The 12,516-nt window shown below is 33.2% G+C and overlaps 2 pseudogenes; both read right to left on the bottom strand.

The window, feature by feature from the left end:
- Window positions 1-500: 500 nt before the first annotated feature.
- LOC112705627 (uncharacterized) lies at window positions 501-2,131 on the bottom strand (annotated as a pseudogene).
- Window positions 2,132-9,976: 7,845 nt separating this feature from the next.
- LOC112708288 (proline--tRNA ligase, chloroplastic/mitochondrial-like) lies at window positions 9,977-11,999 on the bottom strand (annotated as a pseudogene).
- Window positions 12,000-12,516: the final 517 nt, after the last annotated feature.

Below are 12,516 nucleotides of genomic sequence, written 5' to 3'. Positions count from 1 at the left end.
ATCAACTTCACCTGATTTCAACTTGAGTTTTCACTTTTATTTATTTATTTGTTGAAAGTGATTAATTACATTAATCTTCAAATCCAAGTGTTGGACGGAGGGCACAAGTGCCCAATAATACAACAGTAATTTGCAATCTTGCATGACTATCTTAAAAAGAACTGCATATAGTTTTGTTACTGAGATTACTCTTCTATCTATTAGGCGTTACAAGTGCTAGAGACTTTAAAAAACATTCTTTCACTCCACAGATCCACTACAATAAAAATTTTAAAAATTTTATTAGCCAGACCAGGAAGAAACCACACCAAGGGATGCAAGCCATGCTATAATTACTGGAATCCCCCTCTGAATTACAATAGTTACTCTAATCCCAATTTCAAAGGTCAACAAAGACCATCTCTTGCATAGTTTGCATTTGGATAATAATCTAGTATCATTTGACAGCTTTTTGTCCTAAAATATAACTAAGCTTAAGAGCTTACAGTGAGCAAAACAAATTCTAGGGTGAAATTACGGCAGTTTCAAAATTTTGCATTCAGAAACAATAATTATTACACGAGTCACATGCATATTTGTTTAATCAATATCAATAATTCAACTCTAAAATACAGCAAAGCACAGAACAGCAGTGATCTCATGTCATGTACTCTCCCCGCCAAAAAGAAATGAGAGAATGTGTGAGAAAATTGGAACATTTTCTGGCTGTTGGTAGGTTCAACAATACATGACTATTGTTTCTTCTCCTCTGCTTTCCTGGGCTGAAAAGAAGGGCACATGAAAGAAAAAGAAAATTAATAGAATAGGTATAGATCATATACTCAAATGGACGGAATGATATTGAGAAACATAAATTGTAAGACCATGCAGAGAAATTAGTTGCATTTTGCAAAAGCATATGTATTACTAGTGCATCAATGAGTAACCACATAAAGATAGCATACAGACAACTAATATGGATTATTTATATAGCATTATTTATATATCAGGGGAAGAAATTATGTCCATCTTATAGCAAAATTCTGGAACATACAGTTAATCAATACGGATGGTTTCTTCTTTGCTGTTTCTAGCAACATATGACATGTACCTTGGTAGTAAAATCAATGAATCCATAGTGCATACTTAGGAACTTCAATTTATCTCAGAATTGTAATGTATCTTCCTTATTCTATATAACAATACAAGCAAAAAATACCTTTCAAACACCGTAATAAAAATGTGCAATTTTGCATTAAAATTTATTACAGGCAAGATCAAATTAAAGTAGGATATCAGGCATGAAGAACAGGAAAACCACCAAACTCATCATTGCTCCTATGAGAAAAGCTATACTCATGCGACAAAGAGATTAAACGCGACATCCATTACTCATATTTGAGATTGAAAAATGCAATCCAGGGATGTTTAAGTTTGAAAATCAAAATTACTGTCCCTGATAAATGTAAGAGCAGTTTTCCGTTTCCATACAATTCTAAATTCCTAAAGTAAAGACGATAATGCAGCACCAATTACCATCCAGAAAGTAACAGAAAAAGATCCGCAATGAAATAATAAGCAGAGAATTAACATTGAAAGGAACCGCACCAAACATAATCGCAAGTAAACAAAATCGATAAAGCGAGAAAAAACAAACCTTGACGCCAGGTGCGGGATGAGATAGCTCTTCTTTGGGAATGATGACGGGCCATGACTCGCCAGCTTCTCGGAACATCTGCTCGGTCTCTAGGGTTTGGCCTTTTTCAAGAATCATGGTCCTTATGCTCTGTGCAGGGGTTGAGGTCGCATCGAAGGCTTGCTCGACGCCGTTGACGAAGGTCACCGTGATCTGCGGCGGGTGTTCGTCGGTTCGGCTTCACCTCCACCTGGCACGCAGGGTTTGATTCCCTCGCCTTGCGTGAGTTGCACTGTGCCATAAACTCCATACACGATGCTATTCGCGGGTCCAGCGCATTGTACTCGATCTTCACTTTTGATAGGAACTTCAACATTTTTTCACTCGGAGGTGATGGAGAGCAAAACGCTACAACCGCACCGGAGAGATTTTCCGATGTGATGGAAACACTACAAATTGCAAGACGAAGTTTTTTGCAGACAATGGTTTAGGGTTCCATTTTTACACATGAGCTCGTTACTGGGAAAATAAAAATCCGACTTAGCCCGAGTTCTCTCTAGGCTTTTTTTTTTTTTTTTTTTTTTTTTTTTTTTTTTTTTTATTAAAAACATTTCGTATAAGTAAACTAGCATTTGCATCAAATGCACCGGATTAAATAATTTATTTTTACTATAAAAATTTTGTTTTTTATAATATTTTTAACTTTTTGTTATATTAAAATTCCGTGAACACATGCATATGATTTTAAAATCTAAGTTTGTTCTATGTTAATAATATATGTTCTATTGTACTAAAGACGATCAACATTGGTCTAAATATATATATTAAGTACAAAATAAAAAATAGTTAAATGTGTTATAAAATAACATTTTTTCTTCATAAAAAAACGAACTAAATTTCACTTAAAATTTAAATTACTTTTTTATTTCAGCCATAGTTAAAACCATTTCAATAAATTGTTCTTCTATAAAAAAAATCTTAAAAATAAAAATTTCTTCTTTCTTCTACACATTTTGTAAAAAATTTTCAATAAAAACCAAATTTATATTTATATCTATTTTTGTTTTTCAAAATATTAAAATTGAATTTATTCACCTTATTTGATGATGATATTACGATATTTTAATTAAGACTATTAAAATAGACTAAATTTGTTGGCCTGACTCGTTTAAAGATTTTAAATGAGTGAACTTTTGACTTTATAAAAAAACTTTAAAAATGAATTAGTTTACATGATTGATCCAATTAATCTATAAAATAAATGAGTTGACCTATATATCTCGCTTAAATTTTCTCTTATTCTTGTTTCATATTTTTGTTAATGTGTTTTTAATAATTTTTGTTGACAATCCAATTCAAATCACATAATACCACTCTTAATATCAAAGATCCTTAGGAGATAATGTAATCGAAAATTTTTTTTGTAGATTAGATTCACCAACAAGAAGGATTTTATACAGTTCTTTCAGTTGCTCACTTCTCTAAACTCAAATTTTGTCATTCTTGATTTTCACTCTTGTTTGCATTATCTTCTTTGTCTTTATTGTGGTAGCCTTCCTTTCATTCTAACACTCTATACGTGTTCAATCATCACATTATTCACATTAACGTAAGTTTTAAGTATCAAAGTAACTTAACAAGTTGGCCTAATTTTTTAGGCGAAATGACAAAGGATAAACCTTAGTGGAAGTTTATGTAATAGAAACGAAGCAAATTTCTTTTGATATTTAAAATTATATATGCAATCATTTGATTACATTATTTTCTTTCTTGTAACTCAAGATCAAAATTTCTTTCTTTTCTCCTAAAATCTAGTCACCAAACTTTGTTGTTTTACTTTACTATCTATTTATGAAAAGAAAAAAATTAAAGTAGGAGTTAAAATAAAATAAAATTCATTTAACATGTTAAATAAATCATAATGAAAGCATTATATATGTATCAAAAAATTCTCACAAGACAATCTCTTCATGAAACTAAAGAAACACCACGATCATCATATACACGCCATGATCTAGCAAACATTTAAGCCTTGTGCGTATGCACGATTTTCCCTTCGAAGGCGTGTCAAAATGACACTCTCCTTCACCTTGGCGTGTTAAATGCCCAAATCCTCTTCCCTAGGAGCTATTTTTCTAGTGTGTTGCACGCCAGCCTCTGGATGCCCCTGAGCTTGTTTCTCTTGGCGTGTGACATGCCCAATCTTAGCATGTTGCACGCCCTCTTTGCTGCCTTGAATTACCTTGAATTTGAGTCTCTGAAAAGTTGGTCCAGCGTACCACGCACTTGCCTTGGCATGTGGCACGCCAACTTTTTGAATTGTCTTGAATCCCCTTCTTTACTGTGCGTGCGACACACTTCTTCCTTGGCGTGTTGCATACCAAGTTTTTAAGGTTACTGGGCATGCACACCCTGGGCGTGTGGCATGCCCCATATATGGCGTGTTTGCACACCCTCCTTGAACTGGAAATTCTCCACTAGATTCCTAGCCCAATGTATCATGCCCCTATGTTGGCATGTTGCATGCCAGGTCCTCTGCTTTAGCTTGAGTGGGCATGTTGCATGCCCTCCTTTCTGGCGTGTTGTACACCAATTCTCTACCTCCTGAAGGATGCTTTTCTGGTTGCTTTCCTTTACTTGTGCCTTGCTTCTCTTTTGCTATCATTCTCTGACAATTAAAAAGAAATCAAAGCACTCAAAGTACTAATAGAAAAACCTTAAAAATCACATAATAACCAAGCACAAAGTCATCAATTTTCTCGAAGAATTACAAAGAAAAGTACTTAAAATGCTCATACACCACATACCAAACTTAAGCTCTTGCTTGTCCTAAAGCAAGCAAAGAATCATACCTTAATCATCAAAGTTTTCAGGCTTAAAATGCAAGGGTAAATGATAGCAGTTCACATGGTTTTGGTTAGCCGTTTCACTAATGCACAATTTAACATAAATTGTTGTAATCTTTTAAAGCCTCTATCCTAATTAGATTATGGAATCCTTCTTTGATTCATCACCTTAAAGCAAGCTTATTTACTTTCTTTTCATAGCTTATTTTTGTTGGGTGCTTTACACCTTGACCCTAACCGTGACTCTAAATATTTTTTCTCAAACTTTACTCAACACAAAAATACCACAAGCACTTGATTGGTGAGCTCTTTAAACTTACAATGTCCTTTTAACATTTTTCATCAGTGGTGCTCAGAGCCTTTGGCTTCCCTTTTTTTAAGGGGTACTTTGCACCTTAAGTTTAGTTGTGACTATAAATACTTTGTTTTCAAGCTTTGCTTGATACATAAGCACCACAAGCACTTGACTTAGGAGGCTCTTTAAACTCATTTTTCTTTTAATTTTCTTTGTCAATGGTATTCAGAGCCTTTGGCTTCTCTTTCAACCTCTTTTTTTTAATATTATTCATTATATTCTTGCTTCTCCAAGGCTTTGTCAAGTGTAAGGATCCCATAATAGTCATCTAGATTAAGGCCTTGAGCAATTTGGCTCTTGTTTGTATTGAACATTCTTAGTTAGATTGGCCTTCTAAACTCACATTGTCATGCTCTTTATGTTCAATCCCCTTTTTTTCTTTTGTTTCCTTCTTAGTACATGTTCTTTGCTTGCTTTATGTATCAAGCACAATTATAATTGTGGGTTGTGATGCACGAGTCATGATAAGCACTTGAGAGACAGAAATCATAAATGCATTATATAAGATAGAATAGGATAACATACATGCACATAATTAAAAAGAAAGGAGGCAAATAGAATTCAACAACTTTAGCTATCATTGCCATCATCTTCATCATTTTTATCCCGTCCTCTTCATCACCTTTTAGGCTATGTAGAGCATAACCTCCAATACCAAACTTAGAATGGTTGCTTGTCCTCAAGCAACAAAGAAAAACAGTGGTGATGAAAATAGGAATAATAATAAATATCTAGTAGAAGCAATTAAGCAATGCAAAATCTTATTCAAATAAAACAAATAAAATTAAAAATAAAACGAAAGTAAAGACAAAACAAGGTAACAAATAAGTGGCTAATGCGTTTGCATGGGGGATGTACCTTGCATGAGTGAAGTGTGACAACACCAAATTTGGTGTGAGAACACCAAATTTATTCCATGAAACACATATACAACATGAAGTAAAGCAAAAAAAAAAAAGATGAAAAGAGATTACTTAATATTGGGTTGCCTCCCAACAAGCACTTCTTGAACGTCACTAGTTTGACAGTTAGTTCTTGCTAAGGTGAAGGTTGATCATAGTGCTCCAATGCCTCCCTTCTCATTTTGAATGTCCTCCCATTGTCTTTATCTATGAGTTCAATGTGTTCCAAAGAGAGGATCTTGTTTACTATGTAAGGTCCATACCATTTGTTCAACTTGTCTGGCTATATCTATGGTGGGAAAGGGAATTAGATTACTTGCTGTTCAGGAGAGAAGTCACTTGTAGGGTTCTTCTTATTTCTCCATCTCTTGGACTTCCTCAGACTCTTTTGTTCTCCCTTAGGTGATGGTGCATACTCAACACCAAATTTAGGTTTGATGTCAAGGTGAGTCTTGTTGGTTTCCACAAAAAGGGGCTTAGGTTGCAAATTCTTGTTAGCTTCTTTTGTGCCTCTAACTTACTGCACCACTTCTATTTCTTCTTTGACTTTCAAGCACGGTGGTTGAGCTTCTAGAGGTGCTTCATCAGGGAGTTCTTTGAGACTTGAATTACTTGATTCAACCTTCATGCAATCCTCCTCGTCACTCGAGTGATGCATGGTTTTAAAAACATGAAACACTAAGAGCTCATCATGCACCCTCAATATCAATTCACTTTTTTCAACATCAATTATGACTCTACCAGTAGCTAGAAAAGGTCTTCCTAGAGTGATAGAGGAATTTTCATCCTTTTTCATGTCAAGAATAACAAAATCTGTTGGGAGAAAATTTTTTTTCACTTTGATCAATGTATTCTCAACCGCTCCATGTTCTTGCTTTATTGATTTATCTACCAATTGAAGGGCTATTCTCGTGGGTTTTACCTCTTAGATTTGTAACTTCTTCATCACAAAGAAGAACATCAAATTGATACTTACTCGTAAATCACACAATGTTCTTTCAAAGGTTGTGTTTCTAATGGTGCAGGGGATTTAAAAAGTTCTAGGATCTTTCTTCTTACTTGATAAATTTCTTTGATTGATTGTACTACACAATCTAGTCATTCTCACTATTTGGCCTCCCTTTAAGGATCTTTTTTTGGGCAATAATCCCTTCATGAATTTAACATACAGGTACATTTATTCAAGTACTTCTATAAATAGAATGTTGATGTGCAGTGACTTGAATATCTCAAAAGATTTGGAGTATTGCTTTTTCTTGTTCTCTGCCTTAAACCTCTAGGATATAGGATTTTTGGCTTGTATTCTAGCACCTCTGCCTTTCCTGTTGATTTCTCTTAAGAAACTTGAGGTTAGGGTGCAAGGACATGTGCCTCTTGAGGAATGACTTCCTCCTTAGTTTCGTCCTCTTGTTGGTCAGTTCTTATGGCTTTGTTGCTGACTATCTTTTTATTTTTTAAAGTTATGGCCTTGCATTTTTTCACCGGGTTTGGGATTGTGTCACTGAAAAAAGTATTTGTGAGTTTTGCTAATTGTTGAGTAATTTGTTCTACTTGTATTTTTATGTTTCTAATGGAGGATTTAGTTTCGTGCATGAAATTTTGAGTGTTTTAGACAAAAATAGAGGTTTTTTGAGAGAGTGTTTCTAAGGCAACTTCCATAATGGAAAGCTTCTGAGGAATTTGGAATTCTTGCGATGGTTATGGGGGTTATGAGGATTGGTGGTTGTGATGAGAGTTGCTGGGTTAATGATGGGGTTGAAGTTATTTTGGTGATGATTGTTGTTAAAATTATTTTGGTAAGGGTTATTGTTGAAGTTATTTTGCCTCTGACCTTGATTTTTTCACCCAAAGTTGGGGTGATTTCTTCATCAAGGGTTGTAGGTCTTAGAGAAAGGGTCATTATTTTTGGGTGGTCTAGAAGAATTTTTCATATAATTCACTTGTTCCAGAAAAGATTGGCCAAACTCATATCATTCACATTGAGAACTTCCTCCACTCATGTCATAAGAAGCATCTTGTGTATTCACTGCGAAGACTTGCATGTTCCCAAGTTGTTGAGTAATGGTATTAATTTATTGGAACATGACTTTATTTTGGGTTAGAAGAGTATCCAGTGCATCCAACTCCATCACTCCTTTTCTCGTTGTTCTTTCGGAGGAGTATAAGTATTGATTATTAGCCACCATTTTAATCAACTACAATGATTTATTAGTGGTCTTTTTCATATGCAAAGAACCTCCATCTGAATTATCCAATGAGATCCTTGAAGTGGTGGTAATTCTATCATAGAAAATCTGGAGTTGCACTCAGTCAGAGAACATGTTCGGAGGGCACTTTCGCAGCATCTCCTTGTACCTCTCTATCAAGTGTTTGAGTTCTTATCAGTGGCCCAAGTGAAATGACATATGAAGTAGCATCAATATGTAAATCTTGCTCCATAAAAAACCTGCTTTGAATATATTAGCTTCACCTGGTGATTGGTGTGCTTGAGTTACTCTTTTTTATATTTGTATTCGCTGTCCTAATCTCATATCTCCACTTGTATAATACAATGAAAAAAACAAGAGCAACAAGTTTTCAACCTTTTAGGTTTATAAATGTAAATAATCATATATTCGTCGGTCTAAAATCAAATTCCCTAATTTCATGGAATTCACTTTTCAATTCATAGGAGCCAAACCATCAATTCTGCATTTTAACTATGTATTTGTAAAAATTATACTATTTTTTTTTTGTTAGGGTACAAATTATACATAACCAAGACATGTACCACAAGGATGAACTTATGATACTAGAAGGGTGAACTGACTGGTTTCATTCATTTGCGACATTTTGGTGGATTTCCTTTGACAAACATACTCAAATTGAGGATATTATTAAATTCAAAAAGAAAATCCTAAAATGGATTAATTTATTCTTGATATCATAACCTAAAAATTATTCATTACTTGTTCTACGTTTTTCTTTTTTAACAATAAACAGTTTTATATGTTGTCGATGTATAAAATTTTAGCATAGTGCAGGACTGATCTGAATTAACTCATATCATTTGAACAAATTCAGAATAAGCATAAGTTAGAAACCAGATTCAAGAAGAACATTATTTTGCCACGATCTAAGGTTATGCTACCATTAGCCTTCTTCACTTCAAACAAGTAGATGATTAATGAAATTATATTACTAAGCAGAAGCCATTATTTCACACAATTTAAAGCATGTTTGAATAGGAGATATTTAGATTTTAGACCGAAAAAATGAGTGAACATGTCATGAAGTGCTATGGCCCTCTCCAAAAATTTTACATCTAAACAAAATATTTAAGCAAATTTAACCAAGTTGTTATAACTGCTTTCCAAAAATTTTACATCTTCTTCTTCTCTTCTGTTTCCTTTTCCTTCTCCTTCTCCATTTTCTTTTCTTTCTCCTCCTCCTCTTCTTTCTCTTCTTCTTCTTACTAATATCTCTGTTGCTATTTTATCTTCTCCGTATTTTTTCTCTTTTTTTCTTTCATTATCGTCGTCACCACCACCATCACTACCTTCTCCTCCTCCTCTTCCCTTTTTTCATTTGATTTCTTCTTTTCATTTATTTTCCTCCTCCTCCTTCTCCATCATCATCATTGTTATCATTATATCGTTATCGTTATCATCATCTTCTTTATCGTTATCATCATTATTATTATCGTTATGTCTGATCCAAAATTAATTTAAATATTTTTTTGTTCATGATTCAGTATTGTTTATGTGCTTGTTTTTTAACTAAGTTTATATATCACAATCATTAAGTAATTTCAGTATAAAAACTAAGAAATTTATGTATATTTATTAACAAATTTTGGTGTATTATTATTTTGATAAGTTCTGTATAATTCAAAACTCAGCACAACGATGATAGGTCTAACCCTTCCTTCTTCAAGGTAAGGGAGAATATTATCTATAACCTGACTAAAAAGTACACAATTTATCCAATTATTCCTGCACATTTTTGTGCTTTTGTATCAAAGTTTCGGTGTAAAAACTAAAAAATTTATGTGTATTTGTTAAGAAATTTCGGTGTATTTTTGTTCTGATAAATTCTGAATAATTCAAAATTCATTCTCTTCTTCTTTCTTATCTTCTACTACTTCTTCTTCTTCTTCTTTTTCATCATCATCTTCTTTTTTTTTTATTTATCATTTCCTTCTTATTTTACATTCTCAAATTTCTTCTTATTTTATTCTCATAATAAGAATAAAAACAAAAAAAATATAAACAAAAAAAAACAATAATACTGTAAAATTACTAAAAAGAGGATAAACCAACATTCATTGAACTAAAAGTAAAAAAAAAATTAAAAAAATATAGCATTAAAGGAGATATTTTTTGCTTTTGTAGTAATATTTTGGTGTAAAAAATTAAGAAATTTATGTGTATTCATTAATTAATTTCGATGTATTTTTATTATGATAAGTTCTGTATCATTCAAAACTCTTCCCCTTAAATAAGAAAACCTACATAGTAGACCAAGGACCCGTAGCCCATTTGCCTTGTGATATTGCTACTTTAAGATCATCATATGAGTTCACATCTACAATATTGCTGCAAAAGAAAATGCCGTGCTTTTTCAATATGCTAGTGTTATAGCATAAGCCAAAAACCAGCTTCAAGGAGAACATTGTTTTGCCACAATCTAAGGTTATGCTATCAATAGCCTTCTTCACTTTAAACAAGTAAATGATTAATGAAATTATATTACTAAACAGAAGTCATTATTTCAAACAATTCAAAGCATTTTAGAAAAGGAGATATTTAGATTTTAAACAGAAAATGAGTGAACCTGTCACGAAATGCTATGGCTCTCTCCAAAAGAGAGGACTGTATTTCATACAACTTGTCTTTCACAAAATCCACCAAAACGGAAGGCTACATAGAGATTCCAAACACTTTTCCCTGCTTCCCATCCCAGGAACATCTCTCCTGGATATCATGACACTCTCACTTGACACATCATGAGGACCAATTTCAATTCTAAGAGGATCACCCTGAAATGAGAAGGTGCATATTAGGTAAGCACAAATAGAAATTTAATTTGGCAAGAGTTTGCATTAAGCCAGAAGCAACTACTACATCAGATTATTTATATCAAGCATCCAAGTTTAAGAGAAAACCTTCATTTCCCAGAAATTGAATTTCCATCCAGGAGTTCTTTGCTCTGAGTCATCTAGTTTAACTTTAATACCTGCCGTACGAAGAACTTCTTTTACAGAAAATGCTGCATTTAGAACAACCACTTTTTCTTCATCCTTCTCCCAAATAGGTACAATTAGCACCTAAATGAAGCAATGCATATCATCAAAAAGTATAACCATCAAATGAATTAAATTATCAGCAAAGGTGAAAAATGTTCCAAAGGATCATCCCAAACCAGTGACTTAACGTGACTTAGATGTGCAGCACCCTAAAGTACCTGTATCGGAGCAAGCCTTGGTGGAAGCATTAGGCCGGCATCATCTCCATGGGTCATGATAATGCCTCCAACAAAACGTGTACTAATTACCGATGATGTTCGCCAAACATGCTGCATTTGTCCAGTCTCATCTAAAAACTGCATAAGGATAAATCTTGAGCATCTGCATCTGATATAAATACTTGAAATAAAAAAAAGGTATGCAAATATAACAAAGTCAATCAAAATTTGAGGGTAACTGCCCAGGTATCATGGAAAGCAAAAATAGCAAATGAATAAAAATAACTAGTGCATTTAAGATGGGAGAAGGAGCATAATTTCTTGAAAAAAATTAAGTAAATTGATAAAAACAAGTGAACTTCACACCAAGAAAACATTTTGCAGATCTGCAACTACTAAAATGTCGTTTAAATACCTGTGTTCCAAAGGCACGAGAAAAGCTCTGGACAAGATTGTGGCTGGTTCCGGCTTGCAATGCTTTCTTGTAACCCATCATGACCTCAATTGTATAGGTCTTATTAGCTCCAACGAATGTTTCTACTTTAGATTTTCGACCTGCAATAACAGGTATTGCAGCTTGCTCATAAGCAAATTTGGTATAGAATGTCAATCATCTGTATAGCCTGCAGTTGAATAGAAATACTTACTAAGATCACAGTGATGTAACTAGTGAAGACACTAAGGCTTAACATAGCGAAGATCATGACCTCATTTTCTGCCTCTTCAGGAGTTGCATGAGCAGGATGGCCCTCTTGCCAAAGAAACTCAAGGGTCCTAATAAATGGTTTTGTGCGCATCTCCCATCTTGTGACATTTGCCCACTGCATCATATTCATGTGTCAAAAGAAAGTCACAAACTATCCAATCACATAAGCAGACAAGTGTCTAATCACAAGCACAACAGCGGAAACATTTACCTGATTAATCAAGAGAGGGAGATCACGGTAACTTTAGAAACAATTTTGATATGACAGCGTATTTGATTGGAAAGTTATATGAAATTTTAGTACTCCTTAATTAAAAGAAAGAGAAAAAGTTTGTATATAGAATTTTACTGTAATTAAGAAGAAAAAAAAAAAGAATATTAAAATTCTGTTTGGGCTAAAATCTTTTCATTTTATTATTTTAACTTGAGTTTATTTAATATTTAGATTAACATTAAATTATTATAGAATTATGATAAAAATAAAAAATAAAAATGTAAAAAAAATAAATTATTTACAAAAATATTTTTATTAAGATTAGTCTATTTAATCACTTAAATGAACAGGTTTTATCTTTAGAAATAGATCTTAGAAAAATAAAACTTTTAACACACTCACTTCTATTAATACAATATATATTTAAATTTAT

Source organism: Arachis hypogaea, chromosome 8 (genome assembly GCF_003086295.3).
Source record: "Arachis hypogaea cultivar Tifrunner chromosome 8, arahy.Tifrunner.gnm2.J5K5, whole genome shotgun sequence".
NCBI classification, from domain to species: Eukaryota; Viridiplantae; Streptophyta; class Magnoliopsida; order Fabales; family Fabaceae; genus Arachis; species Arachis hypogaea.
The sequence above is the reverse complement of the archived record's forward strand: the minus strand, read 5'-3'. Positions and strand labels throughout refer to the sequence as shown.